Consider the following 12,330-nt stretch of genomic DNA (forward strand, 5'->3'; position numbering starts at 1 on the left):
CTATGCCTGCTGTGACCAGACACAGTATGCATGGTTACCACACTCTCCTGTGCATTACCACCAAATGTCAGCTGTCCCTCCGCTATAGCCACTGGTGATGGGGTATGTATAGGCACTGAAACTGTGTGCGGGGTTGGGGTGGATAAAAGGGGGATGTCAATTATGGAGCTGTTTTGGCCCCTGACAACCTCACCTGTGCCTCAACAGTACTATCATAATCTTCAGTGTCTGCATGGACACCATCAGATTGCATGCAGGAGGGACCCTGACCCACCTCGTCACCTGTGGGGGGAAAACAAGAAACACACTTTAAGACCTGTACAGCATTGCATAACAGTACACACATACATACACAGATACACACACACACACACACACACACACACACACACACACACACACACACACACACACACACACACACACACACACACACACACACACACCACCTTAATACCTACCTGTCCGTAACTTTACAGACAGGCCCACATTTATTCCCATGTGTTCTCAATCCTGCATCACACTTGGTAACATACACTCATTAATACCATTCATTAACGTATCTTTCATCTAAATGCCTAGACAAGTGATCAAAACACAAGACCTGTTACTCTATTACATCCCTGACCTGAGTGTAGTGGTTTTACATGGCCTCACTGCTGTCATTCAGTGTTCACCCAGTGTATGTCTGGACATCATGAGCATGTCCCCTACATGTGAGGGGCTACTATGTTCATTCCATAATATCACACACTGGAGTGTCATGTGTAAGTATTGCTCAGTACATGCCAGATATGTTGCTCAATCAACTGTAATATATGTGACAACTGTAATATATGGATACACTCCCTAGTGTTGTCTAGTAATTCCCCAATGCATCTGTAGTGCTGCATAAATGGGTTGTCAGTCACTTCTCTGCTGAATGCGATATTAAGGGTAAACCTGGTGTCTATCTTCCCTCCCAATGCATGTTCCCTACTACAGACCTTATTATACTATCAGCTGTATTGTGATTACATACATGACAAGTATTCCTGGTGTGTCATGTGTCAGTCCATGTCCATGTACTGCATGATCCCAAAGGGAAGTATTGCTGTATGAACAACCCCACAATCACACATTTGCATACATGGACACCCACACAAACACACACACACACACACACACACACACACACACACACACACACACACACACACACACACACATGCACACACACATCCTACATACATCACCCTCCCTCCACTTCAACAAAATCTCCCTACAGACAAAATAACCACCCATTGAGACACACACACACACACACACACACGCACACACACACACACACACACACACACACGCACACACACACACAGGTGAGGTTGTACAATGATAGTACACACAGTCCTCCTATTACCCATCTGTCAACATGCATAACATATGGTACACAACAGCATGCAGTGCAGCTATAGTCAATCCATGTTATAAACAGTATACATGTGTGTGATGCATGTGCTGTGTTAGTAGGTGATGCCCCTTGCCCTGAATACTGCTGCACCCATGTACACAGTATTACTGTGCACCTTTTCTGCACCCTGCCATGTACTGTGCACCAAACCTCATAGGTGTACAACCAATTGCTGAATGTGTAGTACTGTGTCAGTTATGTCAGCTCTAATGCTCACAGTTCCTATGTTTTTCAGCAACACATACCTGGGATGATATGTGGACAGAGGTCATTAATGAATGCCTAATGCCTGGTTTACAGATTTCAACATCAGCGGGGCCATGTATGACCAATCCAATACTATTACACTGACAACCATACTGTGGCTATGGGGAGTGTACACACCCTTATTGATATGACATACCCTTCCTTGATCTGCGATGGGACCACATCACCGCATATATTAACAGTACATAAGCCCAGTATGTGACATATGTCCTGTACATTCACACGCAGTGTCTACAGAACGTGTTAGGTGTGTGAATGCTGACGACGATGCATACACTCTGTGTGTGCATATGTGTGCACATCCTTATCATGATGATTTGTTGCACCTATTGTTATGTGTACTACAGCAGTCACTACTCCTGGCAGGGGTATACTAGCATGGGCCATATGCACTTGCCAGTGTATGTTCAGTCTGCTCTACACATGTCCACCAAATCTGCATGATTGCAAGGTCTACTCATGTGCATATCCCTTGGTGTTCACACACTGCCGTCTCTATTGCTGTGGGGGTAGGTTTATGTCTACCACAGTTCCTGAACCTGACTGTGTGCAGATACAGCCATTCTTAGCATCCTTAGGATCCCTGCTGTAGTACACTGGTGTGTCATGCTGACACCTCCTCCCCACCTTCAGCCTTTTTTGCAGATGCTTGACAAGTAAGGCCTACAGATGTGTGTCAGTTTACAGTGTCCCATTCACTGCACAGCATAAGTTATAGAATAGTCCCAGCTGATAATGTGGACCACAGTAATATGTTATGCCATAGTGTAACTCTGTAACAGTTGCCATTGTACAAATGGTATATACACTGCTGTTGCACTGTATACAGGTGATATTTCACACATGTCCCTATTGTAGGTCATGTCTCCCACCATTATGTTACTCCCTGTGGGCACATTCTGCAATGACGGGATGCTAGTTATCTTGCAGGTGTCTGACATACCCTTCCAATACCCCATCATGGTCAGCACTGTGATGTCGTGCATTTAACAGCAACAATACATGCACATATACAGCATGCATTCTGGGTAGGTGTGTTAGATGTGTGCATGGAATATACCATAGCCATTACATGCCTGGTGTATTGGCAAGCATCAACATAAACCATACTCACTGGCTACAGGCTGCTGCCTTGGTAGTATACCTGAGGGACCTACATAAGTGGGTGAGAGATGCAAAGTCAGTGGCCACAACTGTGACATTGCTACTGGGTGGGTGCAGCATTACAGTACATGAGCAGTACATGTCCACAGTGCTACCACATATGCACATCTGGTATCACTACTATGCAGCAACAAACTATATCTATGACTTGTCAGATATGCATGTTCTACCTGTACAGATATGGATGCATATGCAACAGTGGTCTACTGATGTGCCCTGTAGCCTTACCTGCATGGTCCTCAGCCTGTGTGTGGGTAGCACCCACCTACATAATGGTGTCCGGCAGTTGTTGGCTATGCAGACGGGCAGGTGCTACTAGGCTGGCGAGGAGGTCCTCAACACGTGTCAGGGAAAGATGGATGACACGGCCCCCCATTTTGTGAGGTCATCCCCCCAAACTGCAGCAGTACACCGATGGGCATTGCGAAGCAGGTCAGAACAATGATGCTGGACCTGCTCATAACTGGTTGTGCAGTCCGATATCATTGACCCTGTGGACTAGGTCATTCCACAGGGTGATCCACTCCTACTGTTCATGGGTGGCACAGCCAAACAGGACAGGATACTGCTGGATTAGGTGGTTTATCACTATGTCAATCTCAGCAGCCGAGTAAGCCGGGAGCCGTCCATGTGACATCTTGCCTGAAAGACATAAAAATGGAAACAGGTCTGAGCAGCTCATACAGCAAGGTTACCACCATTCTTAATACACATCTCTGTCACTCCCCCACCATATCAACAACAACAAACTGTACACACAACTCAATAGGTATGGCTACAACTTACCTACCAGTGGGATAGATATTTTATTGTACCACACTTTGTGCTATGTGTTTGTAGCCATGTCCCTGTGTGGACACTATCATTGCTGGCCTGTTACAAACTATTCATCTGCATGCCATTGCCAGGGCCACTATGGTTCCATGTATGCCTATGGTATGCTTGCTATGTGATTGCTGCGCATCTGACATTCTGTGTTATTGGGGATATCTATGCATGCTGTTGTACATGTTCCGGGATTGTGTAGACTATTACTACCCACATATGTTTTATATCAGTGACACAATAGCATGTTTAGGGAATATTTGTCAGCAGAACTACCTCTCCAAACTCATCTGCCCATGTTACCAGGCCACATCACATATGGGACCCACCCTGGGGCCTCCTCATGTACTGGTCCAGCACTACCTTCAGGTGGAACCAACTCAGGGGATATTATCCCTCCCCTGGGGGAACAAACAGACATGATCTTGTCTTTCGAGGTCAGGTCCAGGGTCTGTTCCATCAGGGGCTCCACAGACACATGTGGGATGTGTTATATCACCTTGAGGCACACAGTACACATTCACAGGGTCCACATGCTTCTCCTGCTCAGCCTCCAGGCCAGGCACCTTCGGGATGTGGACTGCTGTTGTGAGTAGCAGTGGGTGGGAGGCTTGTTCCCATTGTAGCCATATTGGGGCCCATTGGGCTTCTACATCACAGACCACACACACCATCCAGGGTGTTTACCCACCACATGTGTCACATACCACCACTGTAGGCTGGCCTCTATATCTACCAACCCGGGCCACCTCCACAGCTATACCTGCCATACGTCCCCATATTCCCATTCCCTACTTCACAGACAAGGTCAATGTGGTCCCAACAAGGGGTTCACATGTGACATACCCATCCATATTGCACACATTGACAGCTGTATATATCTGTGTGTATAACTATGTGTGCTGTTCCCTGCATGCAGCACTGTGGTGGTAATATAGTGGACATGTATTTGCATACATATATATATGTGTGTGTGTGTGTGTGTGTGTGTGTGTGTGTGTGTGTGTGTGTGTGTGTGTGTGTGTGGGTGTGTGTTTGTATATATGTAGACATGTGCATATAGGTATATATATATATATATGTGTGTGTGTGTAGATACATATGATGTTATATATATGTGTTTATATATATATGTCTACATATGGGTATCTGTATATTTGTGGACATACATGTATATGTGTGTGTGTGTGTGTGTGTATATATATATATATATATATATATATATATATATATATATATATATATATATATATATAAGTACACATATACATGTCTATATATTGGGTACATTCAGCCATCAGGTCCACAATCTCACAACACCTTCCTGCACAGCTGCACTGCCCTGCCTTGCTACAACACAGACAGGTGCCACATATGGACACAGCCTAACATTAGGGGGTATATGTACGGCCAGATTGCAAGTAACCCTATTACGCACCTATGGCATTCCAGCATGCTACGATACAGGTTAACCTGAGTATCCTGCAAGTGGTGGGCTCTAGAACCCATGTGCCCATCATTATGGCATTACTTACACCACCAGCTATTGGCCACAGTAATATACAATAGGTTCATACTAGGCTATCTGCCCTAGGGCATTTATAAGCCTAGCCAGAGTGTGTTTGGCTTTCGCCACCCATTTTAAATTAATTTTGCTATGCCCTTTTTCGAGGTTAGTATATTGTGCCTCTGTCTAACAGTGACACAGAAGTGATACCCGGGTTAAACCTACGATCTCCCATCCACTCATCAAGATTCCTCTTGAAGAGAGTCAATGAGGGACTCTGCCTAACCTGGACTGGGATTTTATTCCAGAGTGAAGGGAGCCTCTGGGATATGAATCTGTCCCTCCAGCATGTCCTATTTATTTCAGTGCTGAGGTTCAAGTCTCTCGAGCGAGTAGCTCGATGGGATTTGGATTTTCTGAGGTGCAGCATGTCCATTAATTCCGGGTTGGACATGGCTTTATACGTCAGGCACATATCGCCTCTAAACAGGCGGTATGCCACTGAGTAGAGCTGGAGTTTCTTTAACCGGGCAGCATATGGCATCTGTTTGAGCCCTTTGATCCTCTTGCTGAGGTACTTTTGGGGTCTTTCCAGTTGCTGCAGGTGTCTGGTAAGGTACATCCCAAAAGGGGCATTGTACTCAATTATGGGCCTGATGAGGGATGAGTAAAGAGGCATGATGACCTCCCCTGATCTAGATGTGAATCCCTTCATGATTAGGTGGGCTATATAAAATGTTTTTCTAACCACTTTGGCCACGTGGTTGTCAAATGAGAGATTGCTATCAACTTGGGTCCCCAGGTCCCTAATTACTTCTTCCGTACTTAATGGATTACCACCTATGTGGTAATTTGTGGGCACTTTGTTTTGCCAAAGGGGATGACTATACACTTTTGGCATTTAGCTTGAGGCCATGGCTCTGGCACCAGTTGTCTGTTTCTATGAGGCCCTTTTGGATGATGCTTGTGTCGGCTGGAGAGTCGATTATGGCGCCCAGTTTGCAGTCATCTGCGAACTTGGTCAGCCACAGTCCTTCCATGTTGGCCTGTACCTCAGAGAAATATATACCGAACAAGAGAGGTCCCAGGACTGAGCCTTGTGGGACACCACTTGTAACTGGTTTGGAGTCTGACATGGCTCCAGCAATTCTAACCATGTGGGTTCTGTCCTTGAGCCAGTTTGTAGCCCATCTAGTGACATAGGGGTTTAAATTTAATCTGGTGAGCTTATCTATAATGCCAGAGTGGGGTATTGTATCGAAGGCTTTTGCGAGGTCCAGGTAGGCTGTGTGGACCACCTTCCCCTCGTCAATGGCCTTGGTGACTGTTTCAAAGAAATCAACCAGGTTTAAGAGGCAGGATCTGCCCTTAACAAAGCCGAACTGGGCAAGATCCAGTGTCTGTAGGTCCTCAATATCTTTATTTATGAGGTGCATGATGATCCTTTCCATCGCTTTGCAGACCAAGATAGTCAGGCTTATGGGGCGATAGTTTCCAGGATCCGTTGAGTTACCACCTTCGTGGAGAGGGACCACTGTTGCTGTATGCCACTCATTGGGTACATATCCTGTAGTAAGGCTGAGATTAAACAGTAGTTTTATGTTTGGGTTTAGCTCTTCTTGGAGTTCATGTAGGACGCAGCCTGGGACACCGTCTGGTCCCATTGATGCTGTGTTTTTTGCTTTGTAGAGGGTGGCTCTTACCTGAGCATCTGAAATGTCAGGGGGGCAGCACTCTGCTGGGATAGATATTTGCCATTTTGGTGGGGGGGGAGAAGTTTGAGCTGAACCTGTCAGCTAGGGTTTTGGCAATGTCTGTGGGTTCGGTGTATTTTGCTTCCCTTTACACAACAGACACTATGATGGCTTACCTCTTATCAGTCAGTGCTGCTCTGCACAGTTGACTGGTATGGCCCACTACCCACAGGAGCAGACTCTATTGTTCTTAGCAGTTGTTCAGCTAAACATCATTACAACAACACCTGATGGCACATATAAATCATTCCACATCATCTATTCCATTATTATGGACCAGTTACTACAGTCAATTACATGAATATATACTTCACATGTCTGTTGTGGGAATGATGTCTCTTCTGGATAGTTTACTGGATGGATGCTCTTTTTGTTGTTGTGTTTTTATTTCTGCCTTTCACTCACTCACTCTCTCTCTCTATCTATCTTGGTCTCTCTCCAGTAAATGGATCGAGCTGCTTTAAATAAGATTGCAGCATGGATTTTTTAGGTGATGCACATTATCAGGTGATGGCCTTTATACCAATCAGTGTCTTTCACTTGCTACCTGCATGCAGCATGCTGTGTAGTACTTCCAATTACCATTGTTATGGCAATCCACTACTATAAATCCCTTCATCATGTAGGTGTGGTCCCTTTACCTTTCCTGTATGGTGGACATTCTTCCTGTGTGTGGGCAGCAGTGTTACAGACAGCAGGTAACAATACATCTTACAAGAGAACTTGCACACTCAGGCCAGCTGCATATTTGTATGAGGTTCCAGAACTACAGACAGAGTGCGAGTAGTGTTGTTAAATGCATTGTATAGCACCAGTGTTACAGGGTTTGTGTGTACATACTAGTTTAACATGGAATGCAGTCTGTCTGCATAGCTCTCAACTGTGGACCTATCCACCCGATGGCCAGAGGTGTGCCTATTATGTTTTGTCTGTCCACCAGACAGGTCTTGTGTCAGATATATCTCTGGCAGTGTGTGTGTTGAGTGCTCTCAGTACATGGCTTCATCCATTTATATTTCTAACTTCATATTTCTGACTTAGGGTATGTTGCAGACTATCCTGTAACACCAGTGACTTGCTTAGTGTATGACAACAGTATTTCACATATGGGCCTGTGTTCCAGCCTCTGCCCTCCACTTACATGCCAGGCTTTGTCTAGATGGCATGCTCTCAGGGGTTGTTGTGTAGTGGGTTGTGAGTATGTCATGCTGCCATTCCTGCCATCAATCCACTGCTGTTGGAGCCCTCCACACATATTGTGGGGTTGGGTTCATATATGTGTGGGCTTCATCTACACAATACATGTGTGCCCTTATGCACACTAGATGAAAGTGTATATAACAGTGGTATATGGCCCTGTATGTCACTCTATGGGGGGATGCACCATAACTAAAATGGGGTATTACAACATGTGGGGGTATCAGAGGTAAGCTGCCTTAAGGTATATGGTTGTACATTACCATACAATTCACATTGGATAAATGCAGTCCTACTGCTTTCTGTCATACAAACTGTTCTGTTTGTCAGTGTGATTTTGTTGGTGTCAGTTATGCCTTGTTATGTAACAGATACATCCCATTGTGTCAACTGAGGTCTTTAGCCCCTAGGGATTGTGTACAGAGTGTAGATAGAGGCTGCTGGACTGTACATCTGCATTACTTACTGTTGATTGATTGTTATCCTGTGGCCCAGTCTGTCTTTACTATTGTACTATTTGAAGGCCTCGGCCTGGACAGCAACATATGTAAACCTTTCCAGAATGCTGTATTAATATAATTGTTTCATAGTTGCATTAGTATGTTTATATGTATGTCAGTCTAAACAGCTATATGACATGGCATATACAACTGTAATAATACACAAATAAAGCTTTCCCATGTATGCAAACCTGTGTATGGTGTTATATCCTTTTACCTCTTTGTGGGTATATGTTGCTGGCAACAATTGTCATTTGCATGGGTGGCTTATACGAATGTTGATTGCTTCCAGATTGTACAGTCCCTATGGTAGCCAGACTGTATTGCATGATATGTTACTGATGCCAGTCTGACATCATACAGGAGGGATGGAGTACTGTTAACATCTTGTACCCATGTTGTGTCAGGTCCTGGTTATGGGATTTGCAACAGTTGGTATTGTATTGCAGGGCAGACATGTTTGGCTGTGGGGGGGGGGCAATATCTATATGTACAAGACGTATGTTGTTTGGGTCCCCCTCACCCCATTAATGGTGCATGAGGACATATATGTTATTGTTATGCTCTCTTTTATATCTATAGATATATGTCTGTCTATACATATGTAGATATATATTTATGCTGATATATATATATATATATATATATATATATATATATATATATATATATATATATAGATACATATATAGATACATATAGATGTAGACATATATATCTATAGATGCATGTGTGTGCGTGTGTGTATATATATATATATATATATATATATATATATATATATATATATGTTATATCTATTTAGATATACATATATATGCACACACACATGCATCTACATGTTTAAATACATTTCCTGTACTGTTGAATGACTGAGCTGGATAATATGTTTGTGAAAATGTTATGACTATGTATATCTGACAAGGCTTAGTGATAAATCACTTTGGCTATGGTGTGCAGGGTCCTGGGTTCAAGACTTGCAAAAGCTGTTTATTTTGTTGCTGGGCAGAACAAGGGCCGTTGGACACAGAGTGATTAAGGCACTTTTAATCAGTTGTAAGCAGGTTTGTGCAGAGGTAAGCACTTCTAACTTCCAGTTACAGTTTCTTAAACTGATTTAGCTTTTTAATTGCTTAATCTGTATAGGCATTGCTTACCCCCACGCAAACAAACTTAAAACTGCTTACTGCTGCTTAAAAGCGCTTACTCCATCTTACCACCATGCTGATTTCTTTAAAAGAAAATAAAAAGGGTTGATAGGAAAGTGGAGAAAATGGGGCACAAAGAGGGAAAGACAGTAGGGAAAATATCTAGGAATGTGCAGGAAGGGTGTAGGGAAAGTGCATAGCTGCCCATTGTTTACAGCAACAGCTGTGCATGTACACTGCATTTGGAGGTAGATTTGGACACTCATACCACTGAGAGAGGGGTGAGGACAACAATAATATGTTTTGATGCCAATTAGACCAGATTAGAGGTGTCCAGTGGACACATGTGCGAAATGTACAGCTATGTATGGGGTGAGATTTTTTTTGAGAACAGATTGCCCTTTTTTTCAGGTGAGAGTGGGATGTTGGGGAAGGATAGTAGGTATATATGGGGAGATTGGTTGGATAGGTTAGCAGACAAGATGAACAAGACACAGGTGCAGTATATGACACATGTGGGTGTAAACACCTTGCTGGGGAGGGGTGTTGGGAAATCGGAAGCCCACGAGCCCCCTAGTGAAAACAGTGGGACTGAGGTCCCCACCCATGGGAGTCACCACTGCACCTTCACAGCCCCAGAGGTGGCTGTGCTGGGGGCTGAGGCGGAGAGCCAGGCTGACCCTCTAGTCATGACATGTGGCCCTTGAGCTGGTGTAGCAGATCTCCAAACTGCTGTTTGAGCTTGCTACGCACCATGACCCAGACCTGGCGATGAGTGACAGGCTCATGTTTACGTCCACTCCCAGGGAGGGTGGGTTCCATCCCCTGAGGCGGTTCCACCTGAAGGTGGTGCAGGACCAACGGGTGAGGAAGTCCCAGGTTGGGCCTCAGATGTGCTGGTGCCCAGAGCCACAGCCAGCTGAGGTGGAACAGGTGGGTCTTCTGGGACTCGCATTCCCATACGTGCTATGGTGTTTATGTTATATCAACATATGTTGGTTAGTAATAGTCAATTCATTCCAGGATTAGATATAACAGCATGCATAGATATTCCCATTAACCCAGACACCAGATATGGACCATTTGCATAGCAAACAGAACGCATGCATATATGGGACCACAGTGGTAATTACAACAGCATGCAGGTACATTGATGGCACCATGCCACCAATGTTGGAACATTTCAACATAGCACATGCATAGAAATATATTTAAATAATTATCAAACAATAGGACATATGTCCAAAAAATTACAATGAAGTCATCACGTACCAATCAAGTTGGGTATTTAGTTTATTGTTGCAGATATGGTGGGGGGAGAGAAAGATGTCAATTAACAACTAGTATATTCCTGTAGTTCACATTACTTTTTTAGTCAGTGCTGTTATCTGTACCTTACAAGTATTACTACACTACCCTATTGCCTTAGTTTGGACAGTGATATGGCTGTCGACAACTATATACATGAACTGGTTTTACCTGCAGTATACACCTCTTACCTGGTATAGCTGTGGAGGAATTGTTTGTCAACACTAACTGTTTCTACACATGCTCCCAGATTCCAGGTTGATGTTATGCACATACCTGTCCATCTCTTTTTGCACAGACTCTGGCCATGTCTTGACCACATGCAGGTGAACCAGGACATATGTAGACTATTGCCTTCTTCAACCTTTAGTGACTTACAACACTGTTATACAGGATTTCATGCACAGTTATATTATGTAGCACAGTGTGGGTGACAGTGATCAGTGATACCTTATTATTCAGAGCAACTGCAACACTCACAATGCCATACAATACCAGAGTAAACAGTACCAAAATTATGACACTGACACCTTACATCTGCATTTAATGCAGTACTCCAGTTCACAAATATATGTTATTTAGTAGGTTATGCAACTACAAATCTTGGTCATAAAGTGATTTGACATGGAAAATGCTGCACTGGGACTCAAACCAGGAATGACTGCTCGTAAGGTGAATGCACTGCCCGCTACACTATTGCGATACTGCTTTGTTTGCATATATTTTGCTTTTTATCCTCTTCTGCCATTTAGGCTTCATTAACCCTAGCTAAGAGATGGGCAAACCCACACACCTACAGTTAAATGTAATCTGTTTCATAAAAAAATAAAGCATCTTTATATTTTTTGTGTTAACTATTGCTCTTGTACACATGGGGGGATGCTGCTGGGAGTATGCATACACCGATGAGGAGTCTTGCTCATTCTTTTAGGACTTTCTGCTGTTCTTCATTGCAGGTGTGTGTATATTCTGAGAGCTCTGCTCTCAGACACACCCCTGCACTCTTACACACTCCATGTAAGATTAGGAGCTCAGGCAGCACACTTTCATTAATATGCATTGCACACTGCCGTCCTGCTCCTAAACAGACGCTTCCATTCAGGACTAAGCTAGTCCTACATGGAAGAATAGTAAATCCATGGGAATGTGTAATAGTTCTTCAGTTTTTTGTATGTGTGTTTCAGCTCACCTTTGCAGATAACAAGTACTA

Source organism: Protopterus annectens, chromosome 7.part0 (genome assembly GCF_019279795.1).
Source record: "Protopterus annectens isolate FY-2018-M chromosome 7.part0, PAN1.0, whole genome shotgun sequence".
In the NCBI taxonomy this organism is placed as follows: domain Eukaryota; kingdom Metazoa; phylum Chordata; order Ceratodontiformes; family Protopteridae; genus Protopterus; species Protopterus annectens.